The sequence below is a fragment of the Neoarius graeffei genome, chromosome 10 (assembly GCF_027579695.1).
Source record: "Neoarius graeffei isolate fNeoGra1 chromosome 10, fNeoGra1.pri, whole genome shotgun sequence".
NCBI lineage: Eukaryota > Metazoa > Chordata > Actinopteri > Siluriformes > Ariidae > Neoarius > Neoarius graeffei.
Genome location: NC_083578.1, coordinates 88,124,207 through 88,142,520, shown reverse-complemented (window position 1 = coordinate 88,142,520; position 18,314 = coordinate 88,124,207). Strand labels below are relative to the sequence as shown.

The 18,314-nt window shown below is 41.9% G+C and overlaps 1 non-coding gene across 1 annotated transcript; it reads left to right on the top strand.

The window, feature by feature from the left end:
• The first annotated feature begins 13,834 nt into the window (after positions 1-13,834).
• Positions 13,835-14,016, top strand: LOC132893576 (U2 spliceosomal RNA). Its single transcript, XR_009655572.1, has one exon. It is a non-coding gene; the product is annotated as a U2 spliceosomal RNA (small nuclear RNA).
• The last annotated feature ends 4,298 nt before the right edge of the window (positions 14,017-18,314 follow it).

Below are 18,314 nucleotides of genomic sequence, written 5' to 3'. Positions count from 1 at the left end.
TGTGATGCATGATGTAGTATCTTGAATTGGGTCATGGTGAAGCAGGAAAAAATAGCGGAGAATTTAGGGCCACATGGCAGTAATCGTCATTTAAACTCATTTTTGTGCAATATTTTGTTTGGAAAACAGTTTTCAAAATGGCAGCACTGACACCTGGCACAAATCTAGTGAAGATCGCATGGATAAGCGACGCCTGCCGTGGACCAAATGAACTAAATTCAACATGGCTAAAACCGAATAGGCCGATAAGTATAATATTTAATTGCAATTAGTTGCCAATACGAGTCACGATATAAGGTTACTAAAACCGAAAATGTAATTGAATAACACGATAATTAAGAAATAAAGCAAGTTTAAAAATGACTTCAGTTCTCCTTTAAGAGATGGAGCATGGTTTATACTCGTAGCTGATCGATAGACAGCTTTTTGATAACATGGAAATTGTGTGTTTCATTTTTGCCAGGATTGTTCAAGCAGTCACCGTTTTTTTGATCGTTTGTAAGTTTTTAAAGCACGAGAAATGTGAAGTGAGTTATAGGCGTGGACTACTTATCACTCGTGGAGAGAGTAGCTCAGGTACTAAGCCTCCTTTAGTGGTTTTAGCTTGCCCTAATCCTCCAGAAGAGGCCTGTGCATGTGGAGTTCGATGCCCCTTTAGCTCTTTGTGTTGCCCTTGGAGAACCTTTGCTGAGACTGTTTTTGAGAAGAAGCAGTGTGTGTGTGTGTGTGTGTGTGTGTGTGTGTGTGTATGCATACATGTGTGCACTAAAGGCTAAAGGTTCTGAAGTGGGTTGCGGTTTTCAGCTCCCAAGTTCAAAGTGAGGAGGCCTGAAAAGCAAGAAAAGATGATGAGACCTCTCCAGAGCGCCTTATGAAAAAAATGTTAGGGCTAAAGAAATAAAAGCGGCCTGAAACAATGGCAGGGCCCTCAGTGCGAGGCAGCCACGGAGGGACTGAAGTGGGCTGAGATTGCAGAGAGCAGGGTGCAACAGAGGGGCATCTGGCCTCATAATGTCCCTGCGTGCGATTAATAATACCCCTGAGTAATTTCACCCTCCGCACTCCTTCGCTTTTTTTTCCTCACTGAAAGGCTACGGAGAAAGTATTTCTCTGTGTGTGTGTGTGTGTGTGTGTGTGTGTGTGTGTGTGTGTGTGTGTGTGTGTATGTGTGTGTGTTTGTGTGTATGCACCGCCGGCAGAGAAAGTGACGGAGATGAGGTTAAGTGGGGTTGTTTAGATGTAACAGATGCCAAGTGAGGGAGTGCGCAAGCGAGAGCGGCATGAAAGCGCGACTGCGGATGGATGACTGAGGTTCTAAAAGCAGCCAGGAACATGAATAACATAATTGCCTAAAAATATCCTTTATACACTATACACTGAGAGATGAATACACATAAGAGCGTCTCCATATCAATATTCTTCCCAAGCTCGTATTTTCTCTGTGGCCACCTTCATGCTCCTTCTCTTTTTTCAGAGATGTATGAATCACTAGCCTGAGCACACGGCGTAAATAAAACCGTCAACGCTGTTGAAAAGTCAGTGTGAGATTCTCTCGCTGCTTCTCAGAAATGTTCATGAACTTGATGTCCAGTTTAGTGGTGGAGGATCATTACTAACAAATGTAACTAGCTAGTTATAATAATGCTAGTTCTATTTTCTCATACCGGCATCACGGCATTATGACTAAATTAGTAGCTTTTATTCTATCCACATTCACTGGGTATGAGCAGTTGCGCGCTCTGATTGGCTACTCTACTACTAGGATATCAGCTCATATACTGTGAGTAGAGAAAAACAAAATGGCAGAGCGTGTTGCTGAAGCAACTGAGGATGAAATTAAAACTCTACTCGAAAACAAAACCGCACAAAATACAAAAAAAGCAATAAAATATGAAATGAAAGTATTTGGTGGTAAGAACATATCTTTTTTTCCAAGTATTATTATTATTATAGCATTTTTCACAAACTGTTACTGTCATTTCACCAGTTTGTTTACATTCTAAGCTGAAATGATTTTGTCGGACGTTTTGTTTAAAGTTTTTATTTATCAAATTTGAAAAAAAATGCTCTGTTTCTCAAAATCCAGTGAATGTGGATAGAATAAAACAGTTATTCCATTCAATCTCGTCGTACACGGCTTATAGCCAACTCGGTGCTACATGCCTCGTCGGCTATCAGCCCATGTATGACTCGATTTCATAGAATAACTGTTAATTATTGTACCTTTAGGGGTAAAATGGCTTGTTGCTGGATCTGTACCCTCAAAGGTACTTATTTGTACCCTTTATATATCACTTAGGAACATATACGTACCTTTTTGGCCTTAAAAAAGGTTCACATACAGTGGAGGAAATAATTATTTGATCCCTTGCTGATTTTGTAAGTTTGTCCACTGACAAAGAAATAAACATTCTATAATTTTAATGGAAGGTTTATTTTAACTGTGAGAGACAAAACATCAGAAAGAAAATCCAGAAAATAACTACAACCCCGATTCCAAAAAAGTTGGGACAAAGTATAAATTGTAAATAAAAACGGAATGCAATGATGTGGAAGTTTCAAAATTCCATATTATATTCAGAATAGAACATAGATGACATATCAACTGTTTAAATTGAGAAAATGTATCATTTAAAGAGAAAAATTAGGTGATTTTAAATTTCATGACAACAACACATCTCAAAAAAGTTGGGACAAGGCCATGTTTACCACTGTGAGACATCCCCTTTTCTCTTTACAACAGTCTGTAAACGTCTGGGGACTGAGGAGACAAGTTGCTCAAGTTTAGGGATAGGAATGTTAACCCATTCTTGTCTAATGCAGGATTCTAGTTGCTCAACTGTCTTAGGTCTTTTTTGTCATATCTTCCATTTTATGATGTGCCAAATGTTTTCTATGGGTGAAAGATCTGGACTGCAGGCTGGCCAGTTCAGTACCCGGACCCTTCTTCTACGCAGCCATGATGCTGTAATTGATGCAGTATGTGGTTTGGCATTGTCATATTGGAAAATGCAAGGTCTTCCCTGAAAGAGACGTCGTCTGGATGGGAGCATATGTTGCTCTAGAACCTGGATATACCTTTCAGCATTGATGGTGTCTTTCCAGATGTGTAAGCTGCCCATGCCACACGCACTAATGCAACCCCATACCATTAGAGATGCAGGCTTCTGAACTGAGCGCTGGTAACAACTTGGGTTGTCCTTCTCCTCTTTAGTTCGAATGACATGGCGTCCCTGATTTCCATAAAGAACTTCAAATTTTGATTCGTCTGACCACAGGACAGTTTTCCACTTTGCCACAGTCCATTTTAAATGAGCCTTGGCCCAAAGAAGACGTCTGCGCTTCTGGATCATGTTTAGATATGATTTCTTCTTTGAGTTATATAATTTTAGCTGGTGACGGCGGATGGCACAGTGAATTGTGTTCACAGATAATGTTCTCTGGAAATATTCCTGAGCCCATTTTGTGATTTCCAATACAGAAACATGCCTGTATGTGATGCAGTGCCATCTAAGGGCCCGAAGATCACGGGCACCCAGTATGGTTTTCCGGCCTTGACCCTTACGCACAGAGATTCTTCCAGATTCTCTGAATCTTTTGATGATATTATGCACTGTAGATGATGATATGTTCAAACTCTTTGCAATTTTACACTGTCGAACTCCTTTCTGATATTGCTCCACTATTTGTCGGTGCAGAATTAGGGGGATTGGTGATCCTCTTCCCATCTTTACTTCTGAGAGCCGCTGCCACTCCAAGATGCTCTTTTTATACCCAGTCATGTTAATGACCTATTGCCAATTGACCTAATGAGTTCCAATTTGGTCCTCCAGCTGTTCCTTTTTTGTACCTTTAACTTTTCCAGCCTCTATTGCCCCTGTCCCAACTTTTTTGAGATGTGTTGCTGTCATGAAATTTCAAATGAGCCAATATTTGGCATGAAATTTCAAAATGTCTCACTTTTGACATTTGATATGTTGTCTATGTTCTATTGTGAATACAATATCAGTTTTTGAGATTTGTAAATTATTGCATTCCGTTTTTATTTACAACTTGTACTTTGTCCCAACTTTTTTGGAATCGGGGTTGTACATATAAAAGATATAAACTCATCTCATCATCTCTAGCCGCTTTATCCTGTTCTACAGGGTCACAGGCAAGCTGGAGCCTATCCCAGCTGACTACGGGCAAAAGGCGGGGTACACCCTGGACAAGTCGCCAGGTCATCACAGGGCTGACACATAGACACAGACAACCATTCACACTCATATTCACACCTACAGTCAATTTAGAGTCACCAGTTAACCTAACCTGCATGTCTTTGGACTGTGGGGGAAACCGGAGCACCCGGAGGAAACCCACGCGGACACGGGGAGAACATGCAAACGCCGCACAGAAAGGCCCTCGCTGGCCATGGGGCTCGAACCCGGACCTTCTTGCTGTGAGGCGACAGCGCTAACCACTACACCACCGTGCCACCAAGATATAAACTGATTTGCATTTCTTTGAGTGAAATAAGTATTTGAACCCTCTAGCAAACAAGACTTAGTATTTGGTGGCAAAACCCTTGTTGGCAAGCACAGCAGTCAGACGTTTCTTGTAGTTGATGACCAGGTTTGCGCACATGTCAGGAGGAATTTTGGTCCACTCCTCTTTGCAGATCATCTGTAGATCATTAAGGTTTTGAGGCTGTCGCTTTGCAACTCGGAGCTTCAGCTCCCTCCATAGGTTTTCTATGGGATTAAGGTCCGGAGACTGGCTAGGCCACTCCATGACTTTAATGTGCTTCTTCTTGAGCCACTCCTTTGTTGCCTTGGCTGTAATGTTTTGGGTCATTGTCGTGCTGGAAGACCCATCCACGACCCATTTTCAGTGTCCTGGCAGAGGGAAGGAGGTTGTCACTCAGGATTTTAGGGTACATGGCCGCGTCCATTCTTCCGTTGATGCAGTAAAGTAGTCCTGTGCCCTTAGCAGAGAAACACCCCCAAAGCATAATGTTTCCACCTCCATGCTTGACAGTGGGGATGGTGTTCTTCGGGTCATAGTCAGCATTTTTCTTCCTCCAAACACAGCGAGTTGAGTTAATGCCAACGAGCTCAATTTTGGTCTCATCTGACCACAGCACCTTCTCCCAATCACTCTCAGAATCATTCAGGTGTTCATTGGCAAACTTCAGACGGGTCTGCACATGTGCCTTCTTGGGCAAGGGGACCTTGCGGGCACTGCAGGATTTTAATCCATGACGGCGTAATGTGTTACCAATGGTTTTCTTGGTGACTGTGGTCCCAGCTGCCTTAAGATCATTAACAAGCTCCTCCCGTGTAGTTCTAGGCTGATCTCTCACCTTTCTAGTGATCATTGATACCCCACGAGGTGAGATCTTGCGTGGGGCCCCAGACCGAGATCGATTGATGGTCATTTTGTATTTCTTCCATTTTCGAACTATTGCACCAACAGTTGTCTCCTTCTCACCCAGCTTCTTGCTTATGGGTTTGTAGCCCAGTCCAGCCTTGTGCAGCTCTACAATCTTGTTCCTGACATCCTTAGACAGCTCTTTGGTCTTGCCCATGTTGGAGAGGTTGGAGTCTGATTGATTGATTGATTGATTGATTGATTCTGTGGACAGGTGTCTTTTATACAGGTGTCAATTTAAGATAGCTGTCTTTAATGCAGGTAATGAGTTGATTAGGAGTGTCTAACTGGTCTGTGGGAGCCAGAACTCTTAATGGCTGGTAGGGGATCAAATACTTATTTCACTCAACGAAATGCAAATATCAATTTATATATTTTATAAAATGTGATTTTCTGGATTTTCTTTTTGATATTCTATCTCTCACTGTTAAAATAAACCTACCCTTAAAATTATAGATTGTTCATATCTTTGCCAGTAAGCAAACTTACAAAATCAGCAAGGGATCAAATAATTATTTCCTCCACTGTAGTTACCTTGAGGTCCAATAATGAGCCCTAAGAGGTATATTAGTGAAGACTGTACCTTGGGGGACAGAAATGGACTCCTACTGTACCCCTATTTCTAACAGTGTGCAAATTCGATCAATAAAAACTTTATCCAAAACGTCATTAGAATGTACGCAAACCAGCGAAATGACAGGAGAAATTTGTGAAAAATGCAATTATAATAATAAGAATTTTTGAAAAATAATAATAAAAAAGATACGTTTATACCATTAAATACTTTAATTTCATATTTTGCTGCTTTTTTTTCTATTTTGGGGGGTTTTGTTTTAGAGTTTTTATTTCGTCCTTGGTTGGTTCAGTAACACGCGCCGCCATTTTGTTTTTCTCTACTCACGCTATATGAGCTGATATCCTAGTAGTAGAGTAGCCAATCAGAGCGTGCAATTGCTCATACCCAGTGAATGTCGATAGAATTATATACTTTATTTTCTGAGAGTGCAATAGTTAAAAAAAAACAAGTAAATGAAACATGCTAATATTGATGTGTGTGTGCGCGCGCATGCAAGCCCGATTTGTGCATAAGTTCATTTCCACATTTCACTGACTGACGTAAGTGGAACGTAGTCCTTTATTTTAAATCGCAGGTTTATCATTCGAGGATGTTCATCATATAATGTGAAAAGGAGACCCGTGTTATCACACAGGCTGCTCCGGAATTCAGCCAAGATTTCACCAGCTGAAATGGCTTTAGCTGGATAACTAGCTTGTGTGGGTTAAATTATGTTTAGCTAAGCATCCATCCATCCATCCATCCATCCATCCATCCATCCATCCATCCATTATCCGTAACCGCTTATCCTGTGCAGGGTCATAGGCGAGCTGGAGCCTATCCCAGCTGACTATGGGCGAGAGGCGGGGTACACCCTGGACAAGTCACCAAATCATCGCAGGGCTGACACATAGAGACAAACAACCATTCACACTCACATTCACACCTACGGTCAATTTAGAGCCACCAATTAGCCTAACCTGCATGTCTTTGGACTGTGGGGGAAACTGGAGCACCCGGAGGAATCCCACACAGACACGGGGAGAACATGCAAACTCCGCACAGAAAGGCCTCAAACCCAGAACTTTCTTGCTGTGAGGCGACAGTGCTAACCACTATACCACTGTGCCACCCCATATTATAACATACTCAGTCGCTCACTGGTCCACTTGCTCCTGCAGGAGCATGGTGCCTCGGCACAAGGTCTGTCCTGTTCTGGGCCTCCACCCAGGTTAATGTTAGGTCAAGACTCAGGTCCCTCAGGTCAGCAGACAGCTGGTCGGTTCACTTACTCTGGGGTCTGCTGCTGGGTCTCTTCCATTCAGGGGCTGGTTCTAGAAGTAGCCTGGCTGGTTCCAGTGGTGGTGACAGTCTGGCTAGGTGACCAAATATGTGGGGACATATTGTGACATATAGTGACAGGTGGTTTGTTGGCACGCTGATGCAGGGTGATGTTTGAGATAAAGTCTTGCCAGTGGAGACCAAAAATTCTACATATACACTTGTTGTCAAAGGCATTGAGGTGCTGTTTCTGTGTCTCTTTCAAGGTTCAGCACTTGGCTCCATACAGTAGGATTGGATGGACCAGGCTGTTGTAGAGCTTTAACTTGGTGCTAGTTGAGAGGTGTTTGTCTGATCAGATATTCTGTAGGCTGGCCATGGCTGCTGCAGCACGCCCAATTCGGATCTGAATATCCACTGTGCTCCTACAGTCTGAGGTAATTGTGCTACCAAGATAGCAGAACCTGTCCACTACTTCCACCATATGGCCCTTGATCACCGGGCATGCTGGGGGAGGCTCAAAGTTGCTTAGGCTCTGGACCATATTATAACTTGATGCCTAAAATAGCTTGAACATTAGGAGTGTGATGTTGACAGTTGAGTTTCCAGACAACTAAATAACCACGTGAACCATGGTTCTGGTTGAGCACATGGGCGGTTGTGCGAGCTGATGAATATTTGATTTGTCGACCTTGTGTTTTTGATTTTGTGATTGTGTCTGTATTTACTTTTACTCCCTTTCTCCATTCTTTCCTCTCTGCTTTTCCTCCGTTGCCAAGCCGTGTTTTGGTTTTTGTGCGCAGGAAGTTTTAAGGATGTGGCAGTGAAGTAGGAGGCCCGAGTCAGACCCCCCAACACGCCAGAGGAACAGGAAGTGAGCTGTGAGCTGCATGTCCACCCCTGTTTGTGTTTCCCTGCTGGCTCGGGCCGCTTCTGTCGCAGCCCATTGTGGCCAGGACAGATTGATGAGGAGCAGTTACAGGAAGTGTAGAGAGCGGCGGGAAGAAAATATAAAAACAACTGGATCAGCTCGAGACACTCGCTTCTTCTCCTTTTTCTTTGTGTGTGTGTGTGTGTGTGTGTGTGTGTTTTTTTTTTTTAAACATCCACTTCCTCCTACATGCATGCTTGTCATTCTCCTGGACGCTTTCATGGTGTATTTACAGAATATAATCTGATCAATATAATTTTTTGGCACATTGAGCAAATATTTCCCATTTTTTAACACATTTATTGATTGGAATCGTGAGAGAGTTTTATTACTGAACTTTCCACACACGGACGTCAAACCCCTTTGTGTCAGGTTGGGTTAATCTGAACATTTTAAATATTTTTGCATGATATTAATTAAAAACAAATGTCAAAGATTCAAGTTTGCTAAGACAACTTGTTGTTAGTAATCGATAATATATCAGTAACAAACTGTAGACCTCTTGGCTGTATGATGTGAACCCACTCTGAGAACCACAGGTCGATAATGTACTTGGATATGTACATATATACATATAATTAGATGTTATTGTTTAATCATTTTGCTTTTACAGAAACTCCACCAGGATTTATTTATTTAAAACCTTAAATATAATATGGATTTTCTTTTTTGAAAGTTCCAAATCTAGGAAAAAAATTTAATATTTAATGTAAATAAGAAAAATACATGCATGGTGGGGCGGCATGGTGGTGTAGTGGTTAGCGCTGTTGCCTCACAGCAAGAAGGTCCGGGTTTGAGACCCGTGGCCGGCGAGGGCCTTTCTGTGTGGAGTTTGCATGTTCTCCCCGTGTCCGCGTGGGTTTCCTCCGGGTGCTCCGGTTTCCCCCACAGTCCAAAGACATGCAGGTTAGGTTAACTGGTGACTCTAAAATTGAGCGTAGGTGTGAATGTGAGTGTGAATGGTTGTCTGTGTCTATGTGTCAGCCCTGTGATGACCTGGCGACTTGTCCAGGGTGTACCCCGCCTTTCGCCTGTAGTCAGCTGGGATAGGCTCCAGCTTGCCTGCGACCCTGTAGAACAGGATAAAGCGGCTAGAGATAATGAGATTAGATGAGACATGCATGGTGAGTTTTAAATGTGAAATGTCAATATTTTCAAAATGAATTTTTCAACGTTTCTGTTATATTGTATCATATTATATCATACTGTATTGTATTATATCCTACCATATTGTATTGTATCGTTTCGTATCATATCGTATCTTATCATATTGTATTGTATCATATTGTATCGTATTGTATTGTATCATATCGTATCATATCACATCGTATCGTATCATATCGTTTTATCATATCGTATCGTATTGTATCATATCATATTATATTGTATCGTATCATAGCACAATGTATTGTATCATATCATATTGTTTTATTGTATCATATCGTATTGTATCATATCATATTGCATCATATTGTATTGTATCGTATCATATTGTATCGTGTCATATCGTATTGTATTGTGCCATATATTGTATCGTATTGTATCATATCATATGTCATATTGTATCATATCACATCAAATATCGTATCATATTGTATCATACATCATATCATATCATATCATATCATATCATATCATATCATGGCTGATCGAATACCGCATGTCTGTGCTAAAGAGAAATTTGTCTGTGTTTCATTTTTGGTCGACCTGTTCCTTTAAGGACATGAACACTGACCTGTGATGAATCGTCCTATGGGACGGCGGTTTAATATACGACCTCAGGTGACATCCCCGAATTTATTAAGGCAACTTCTCAACTAACACACACCTCCCAGAAGACCAGTTCAGCTGCACATGTTGTGAGAGGGCTTGGTTACATCTTTTAACCTTCATGCTCACTGCGGTGTAGATTTTTTTTCAGTGGTGGTGGGGGGACAGAGAGAAAAGGCAACACCTCTCTCTTTCTCTGTCTCTCTTTGTCCCTCAAGCACACAGTTCCAGCACTGATCCAGGAACTGTGCAGTTGTTTGATCGGGGGAGATCCAGAGCTGTTTTATAAAGTGGTCCCTGAATCAGATCTGTTTTTTTCCTCACCAAACTGCAGGAACTGTGACTGTAACTCTATCATGGTTACATCATTTCAGTGGCTGAAAAAACAAACACCATGACCATGGAGGTGGATGAGACTCTTTTGCTCTGCTTCAAAATGTTAATGATATCATCAGCACTGCGTTCCTCAACGTCCAGTTTGGGGAACAAGAATCAAAAACAAACATGGAGGACACCGCTGGAAAAACAAAACAAAAACGAGTCTTATTACTGAGAAAATCCATAAAGATTTACAACATGTTGAAAGTAAAAATATTTCATTGCCAGTACTGCTATGATGCAATGTAACTAATAATACCAGCCTGTGCATGTTTTGGATAATGTGATGTGACCAAAGATGGTTGTTAGTGTGCTGTCCGGGTCACGGCACCATGTTATTAGAAATTCCACTTCTTAAACTGTAACGTCATACTGTCAAGTCACAGAAGCAGCTCAAATCATTTTGATTTTCAGCCTCTAAAGATAAAGTCAAAAACTTCACTGAAATGTTTCTGATGTAAAGCAGGTTAAGTTTGATTTAAATAATTTTATTTCTCTGAATTTTTAAAAACAGCAGATAATTGGTCACTCTGTGAAGCTTTTTTGAAGCTGTGATTTTTCCAATTTTTTTTCCAGAAAAGTGTCTCCGTTCCCTTTTAATGCTCCTGAAAAAAAGGTTCTTTGATCTCGACAGTCATGACTTTTTCATTCAGTGATGTATAGATAATATTTCATCGTCTCTGTTCGCAGCTGGAACATGCAGCTATTTTAGGTATGCATAATTTTGTGTGTGTGTGTGTGTGTGTGTGTGTGTGTGTTGCGGTATCTATGTGTATGTTTGTGGCTTGCACTGTAAATCCATATCTGGCATCTGTGTCCATGTTTGTGAGAAAGTGTAGTGAGTGTGTGTAGTAACAACTCTGTGTGTGTGTGTGTGTGTGTGTGTTGGCCTTTGTGTTGACACAGCGGTGATTTAAGCCAGCGAGTGGGTGAATGAATGAGTGTGTGTGTACGTGTGAAGGGGAGATTGTGGAGCTGGTTTGTGTACACAGATGCAGAGAGAGAGAGAGAGAGAGAGAGAGAAAACGGAGGAAAGGGAAAGAGAAGGAAACTGGGAGAGAGAACAAGAGCAGGAGAACATGAGGTAGAGAGGGACATGTAAGTGTGTGTGGGGTAATCGGAGGGATCGTCTTCCCCCCTCGACCCCTCCTTGGCCCCGGCGGCGGTTCTCCAGGGTCCCTTGGTTCCTCAGGAAAAACATCTCAGCTCCCGTCACCTCTGAACCCCGAACTCGGCCTGTTTATGTTGGCCAGGCCGCCTGACAGCTTTACTGATGTTACATACAGCCACACAGGGACGTAGAGAGCAGGGAGGGGGACAGAGAGAGGGAAAGAAATGGAGAGAGAGAAAGAGAGAGAGAACCAGATAGATAGATAGATAGATAGATAGATAGATAGATAGATAGATAGATAGATAGATGTAGACAAATAATAGTGGGAAGAAGAAAAGGACAGTAAAGAATGAAGGAAGTGAAAAACAGAACGAATGTTAAGACAAACACAAGTAACAAGAAGAGAAGGTGAGATAAAAGTGAGGGAGAGAAGAAAGGTGAAAAGTAAGGTATTGAGAGAGGGGCTGAAGTCCTGGGGGGAGAGAGAGAGTGAAAAAGAAAGCAAATGCGGCAGCAAAGATTTAGGGAGTCAGAGGCAGAGTGAAAGATGAAGCTAAATAGAGGGAGAGAAAAGAGGAGTAGACGGGGAAGGAGAAATGGGAGGATGAAATGAGAGTGATCAAGGGAGAGACAGGAAGTGGAAAAGGAGAGAGAAAGGGATAATGTGAGCAAGAGAGATGGAGGAAGAGGGAGGTAGGTAAAAGGAGAGAGGATGAGGAAAAACTAGGTATAAAGATGAAAAGTGAGAAAGACCTACATAAATAGAGGGAGGAAATGAAGGAGGTAAAGACGAGCACAATGAAGGGAGATGGGTGAAAGAGGAAAAGGAAGGAGCGAGACAGGAAGTGAGAGAAATGGAGAGAACAGGATAGAGAGATCAAGAGAAATTGAGAAGTGAGAGAAAAGGAAAAGGAGACAGAATATAAAAAGGAGAAGAGTGAGGGAGTTAGGGAAGGAGGGAGACTGAAAGAAGAAGAAAGAGAGATAAAGGGGGATGGAGGACAATATGAACAGAAAAAGGAAATGAGAGCAAAATAAATGAAAAGTCAGGAGGAAAGGAAGAAGAAGAGAGAAGAAGAGGATGGAAAGTAAAAGGAGGGAGAACAAGAGATAGAAAGAGGAGTGGAGGAGAGAGAAAGTTAGTGGCTATAGCCACAGTTATAAAAGGTTTAGTAGAAGCTCTTTCACAAGGTTGTGTGCTAACGCTAACAAGGAAAGGAGAGAGGAAAAACACAAAGAAGAAATAGAAGAAGGGATGAAGGGGACAAATGTGCTTTAATTCCTTTATGCCGTGCTAGAAAAACATTCAACACAAGCAGAAAAGGCTTCGGTTCACACAAAAGCGTTCGAATCATTGAAGTATTCAGCTGCTGTCATTTTCCCGCGATACACAAGCCTGTCTGGATCGATCAAACGTGAACCTGAACACCGGTGTAATCGTGTTTGAGAGTGTGTGGGTGTGCTGCCTCTCAAGGCCATTTGCGCCTCAGCTAAAAGCTTTTATACCTCTCAATGCAGGAAAGAACACAAACGTTGAATTGACAAGTTCCTGTTGTTAGCAGCGTTACTAAAGATTTTACAAAACATACGCCCAGGAAAAAGCTCTCTCTATAAGTCCTGACTCACTGCAGACGTCCATGAATATCAAGTATTGGGACAGTGAGACATACTGTCTGTGTGTGTGTGTGTGTGTGTGTGTGTGTGTGTGTACTTTCACAGATTTTATTAGCAAGCTAGCTAACATGAGCTAACCTTACAGGTTTTCTGAAAGGCACATCTTCACCATGAATGCTAGTCAAGAAGCTAACATAAGCTAACCTGACAGGACATCTGTATGAATTTTTCAGGTATATTCATAAATATTAATCATCTTCACTAATGACAGCCAAGCAGATTATGTGAGCTAAACTGACTTATATGTGATCTAATCTGATTTATATGTTTTTATGGACTTTTAAGTCCGATGAAGAGTATTTCTGAAGGGAATAGGTGTAGAATGTTTATCTGCATAAACATCAAACCCTCCACTGCTGATTTTGACAGAATTTCTGAAAGAATTTTAAAGTGTAGTCATAATTATTAATAATTTTCACTTCTAATATTAGCCAATTTGCTAACAGGCTGACAGGATTTTAAAGCATATCCATAAAATCACTAATCATCATGACAAGTTAGTGCTTGGCTAATACTAGTGCTAGCCAAGTAGCTAACATGAGCTAACCTGACAGGATTTCTTGAATTTTGATTACATTTATGTCTTATTTGTAAAGCTTCACAGTTAAAACTAGCCAGCAAGCTAACATGACAAGTTAGCACTAGCCAAGTAGCTAACGTGAGCTAACCTGACAGGATAAAAAAAAAAAAAAGGATCTAAAATCATAAAATCACTAAAATCATTGCTTCTCGGCCTTTTGGCTAAGATTAAGTGAAGTATCTAATAATCAATACATGGATTAACCTGACAGGATTTACTGAAATGTTAATTACTTTTAAGTCTTATTTGCAAATCTTCATTGTTAAAACTAGCCAGCAGGCTAACATGACAAGTTAGCACTAGCCAAGTAGCTAGCAGGAGCTAATCTGACAAGATTTTTTATTTGATTTGACAGGGTTTTATATTAATAAAATTTCAAAAGCATCACTGATTCTGAAAAATGTTAAGATATTCATAGATGTTATTTATTTATTTATTTATTTATTACAATTCATACTAGACAAGTAGCATAGGCTAACCTGAAAGGATTTTTTAAAAATTTTATTATTATTATTATTATTATTATTATTATTATTATTATTATTATTATGTTCATAAACGATACCATTCATTGTTAAAGCTGGGCAGTTAGCTCTGACAGGATTTCTGAAATAATTTTTTAACACATATTAATAATCTTTAATATTCACACTAGTCAGTTAGCTAACATGAGCTAACTAGAATTTCTGGAAGGATTTTTAATGTATATTCATAAATATTTATGATCTGCACTATTAACATTAGCTAGTTAGCTAACATGAGCTAACCTGACAGGATCGATCGATCGATCGATCTATCTATCTATCTATCTATCTATCTATCTATCTATCTATCTATCTATCTATCTATCTATCTATCTATTTTTCTCTTTAAATCTATAAATCTCTGATTTAAATACATTGGAATCTTGTAAACCCATAAATGTTGTCCCATTTAATCCTTGACTGAAATCTAGACAAAATCTAGAGAACATTTTTCTTTGTGTTAACTCAGTGGTCTGTATATTGGTATTTTATTCTGTTCATCTCTCTCTCTGTCTTTCACTCTCTCTTTCTCTCTCCACACACACACACACACACACACACACACACACACACACACACACACACACACACACACACACACACACACACACCCCTGCCCCCCTCATGTTTGTGCTCAGCAGGACCCGTGATGATGGCGTTGATGGTGTTTGGAGCAGTCCAGTTCCCTCAGGTGTGTTTATTCGTCCAGAGCAGCTGGACAAGCTGTAAAAACACAAACAAGCTTTGAAGCGGTGCTGCGTGTTGTTTCGGGATGGATCAAGTTTCTCCACCACACACCACCAGGCCTACAGGACACACACACACACACATGCATACAATGTTTAAAAATCTCAGCAACAGCAGTGCCTAATGCACTCGTACCACCACCACCATCCACACTACTATGTGAGTGTCACTGCTGCTCTGAGTTAGGTCTAACATCTGGTTAGCAGTGGTCCTACGGTGGTCCCTCTCATTGATGGATAGGGTAAGAGGGGGGTGACGCATTGTACATAGCAACAGATGGGTTAGTGAGTAATTATACCCCTACAACTAGTAAAACAGCCAGTGAGTGTAGCTAATCATGGTGTACCTAATAAACTGAGAAATGATTGGCTTTAAATGACTGTGTGATTAATCACCTTGTTCACTTCGTTTGTTTGTCTCCTGCGCTGTGGTTTGCTTGTCTTATCGGCGGTAGCGATAACCCGGTTGAACCCTTTGACAGTCGCTCCATCTGACTGTCGATTTCTCTTAGTAGCTCCTTTTAGTGCTTTTCAGCTTCCCAGCTGGATGGTAGCTTTGATGCAAATTGGATTTGTCCAATAAAATTAAGCACATTTGTCCAAAAAAAGCATTAAGAGAGTGTTCAGTGCAATACTCGATTTAACATATGTTGATGACCTCAGCGCTGCATTGCTTTGGGGAAACTCACTCCTGGTCAGATTGAGGCTTGAAATTGTGCTATTCCTCACTGTAGTACTAAAGCAGGCCCATATATCTATAACTCAGTATGCTATTCATTCATAGCAAAAATCTCATCTCATCTCATCATCTCTAGCTGCTTTATCCTGTTCTACAGGGTCGCAGGTAAGCTGGAGCCTATCCCAGCTGACTATGGGGGAAAGGCGAGGTACACCCTGGACAAGTCGCCAGGTCATCACAGGGCTGACACATATGGCCCTTTTCCACTACCCTTTTTCAGCTCACTTCAGCTCGCTTCAGCCCGACACGGCTCGCGTTTCGACTATCTAAGAACAGCACGACTCAGCTCGCTTCAGCCCTGCTCAGCCCCCAAAACTCGCACGGTTTTGGAGTGGGGCTGAAGCGAGCCAAACCGAGCTGAGTGAGGCTAGGGGCGTGAGCAGACACTCCCCTGTGCACTGATTGGTGAGGAGGAGTGTCCTCACATGCCCACACACGCCCCGCGAGCACGCTGGGATCTGTAAACACTGTAAACTCGGAAGAATAATAATTACGAATTACGAGAATTATGAAGCCTTATGCGCCTCGCCTCATCTATACGCTCTTGCCAGTATCTGTTGGCGTTGTCGGTGACAACAAGCCACAGCACCAAGACCAGCAACACTAACGACACCATGTCCTCCATGTTTATTGTTTACTATCCGGGTCATGAGACTACCGCTTAAAAGCTCACTGATGTCACTGTTTGCGCCGCCTAACGACATCACCTGACGTCCACCCACTTTCGCTAACTCCACCCAATGTGTCCACCCACTTCCAGCCAGCATGGTTCAGCGCGGTTGTAGTCAAAATGCAACTCCAACAGCCCCACTCAGCCCAACTCAGCCGCGTTGGTAGTGGAAAAGCGGCATTAGACACAGACAACCATTCACACTCACATTCACACCTACGGTCAATTTAGAGTCGCCAGTTAACCTAACCTGCATGTCTTTGGACTGTGGGGGAAACCGGAGCACCCGAAGGAAACCCACGCGGACACGGGGAGAACATGCAAACTCCGCACAGAAAGGCCCTCGCCGGCCACGGGGCTCGAACCCGGACCTTCTTGCTGTGAGGCGACAGTGCTAACTGTACCACCGTGCCGCCCCCATAGCAAAAATATAAATGAATACTCCTGTGTTCTATTAATATTTAGAATATACACATGTCCTAATTATACACATCCAGCGCCTACACTTCCTGTCCTGAGGTTTAGTGGTTCCCAGAGTTGTTTGGTCTAAATCTATCTTGAGAAACATCATCAAGGAAGGCAAGGAGAGATTGAACCACACCAACTGACTCTTTATTCAAAATATATACATGAAACAAGTAAAAACCTATACTCTTTCTAAAGGGTTCTTCGGAGAGTTAATAGTTCTAGCTTCCTGAACCTTCTCTGAAAGGGAATCCCTCTGTATTTGGATTCAACACAGAACCTTTAATAGTTCTCTCAGGGGTACAAACTAAATAACGCTTCATCACATTACATCATTACATTAATGGCATTTAGTAGACGCTCTTATCCAGAGCAGCCTGGCGAGCAGTTGGGGGTTAGATGCCTTGCTCAAGGGCACTTCAGCCATTCCTGCTTGTCCAGGGAATTTGGTCCCAAAGCTGCTTCTCTAACAATTAGGACATGGTTTCCCCACATCAGGTGGCTAGGAGGACCCAAAATCCTTATTTTGCCCAATTCCATTTTGGTCATTATCAATTCCTTCTTGACTCAGATGTGTATCACATGACAGTTCCCAATCCTGGAATGGGATCATGGCTCTTACAGCTGTGTCATCCTTGAAATTACAACTAATGATCTCCCAGTGATGGAGCAAAACCCTTGGACAGTTGTACCACTTAGAAGCTATGGAGGACAGGGTCTATCAAACTGACAGACGCTAGCTAATCCATGTGATTTTTGGTGGATACACCAACCATCCATGGTCCAACAATTGTTGATGTTTGAAGACGAATTCACTGTGTTGTCCACCAAATGCTTTTCATTTTTAGTTAATTACATTTTGAAGAACCTACCTTCATGACAAACTGTTGATATGTAGACAATCTTGGTCGGGGTTCCAAAACCTTTTTGGCAAACAACCCCAAATAGATGTTATGAATTTTCTGCAATACCAAGCTTTGACCATACATAAATTCATGTTTGTTTCCTTTACTTCTTTTTTCCTTCTTTTTTTTCACTTGGTTGTTTCAAGAAAATAGCAGAGGTAGATAGATGGAGAATGCTTATGCTAGTGGAGCATATCAAGATAGCAAAAATGACTAAAATAGCATGTAAATGTCTCATCTCATCTCATGATCTCTAGCTGCTTTATCCTTCTACAGGGTCGCAGGCAAGCTGGAGCCTATCCCAGCTGACTACGGGTGAAAGGCGGGGTACACCCTGGACAAGTCGCCAGGTCATCACAGGGCTGACACATAGACACAGACAACCATTCACACTCACATTCACACCTACGGTCAATTTAGAGTCACCAGTTAACCTAACCTGCATGTCTTTGGACTGTGGGGGAAACCGGAGCACCCAGAGGAAACCCACGCGGACACGGGGAGAACATGCAAACTCCACACAGAAAGGCCCTCGCCAGCCACAGGGCTCGAACCCGGACCTTCTTGCTGTG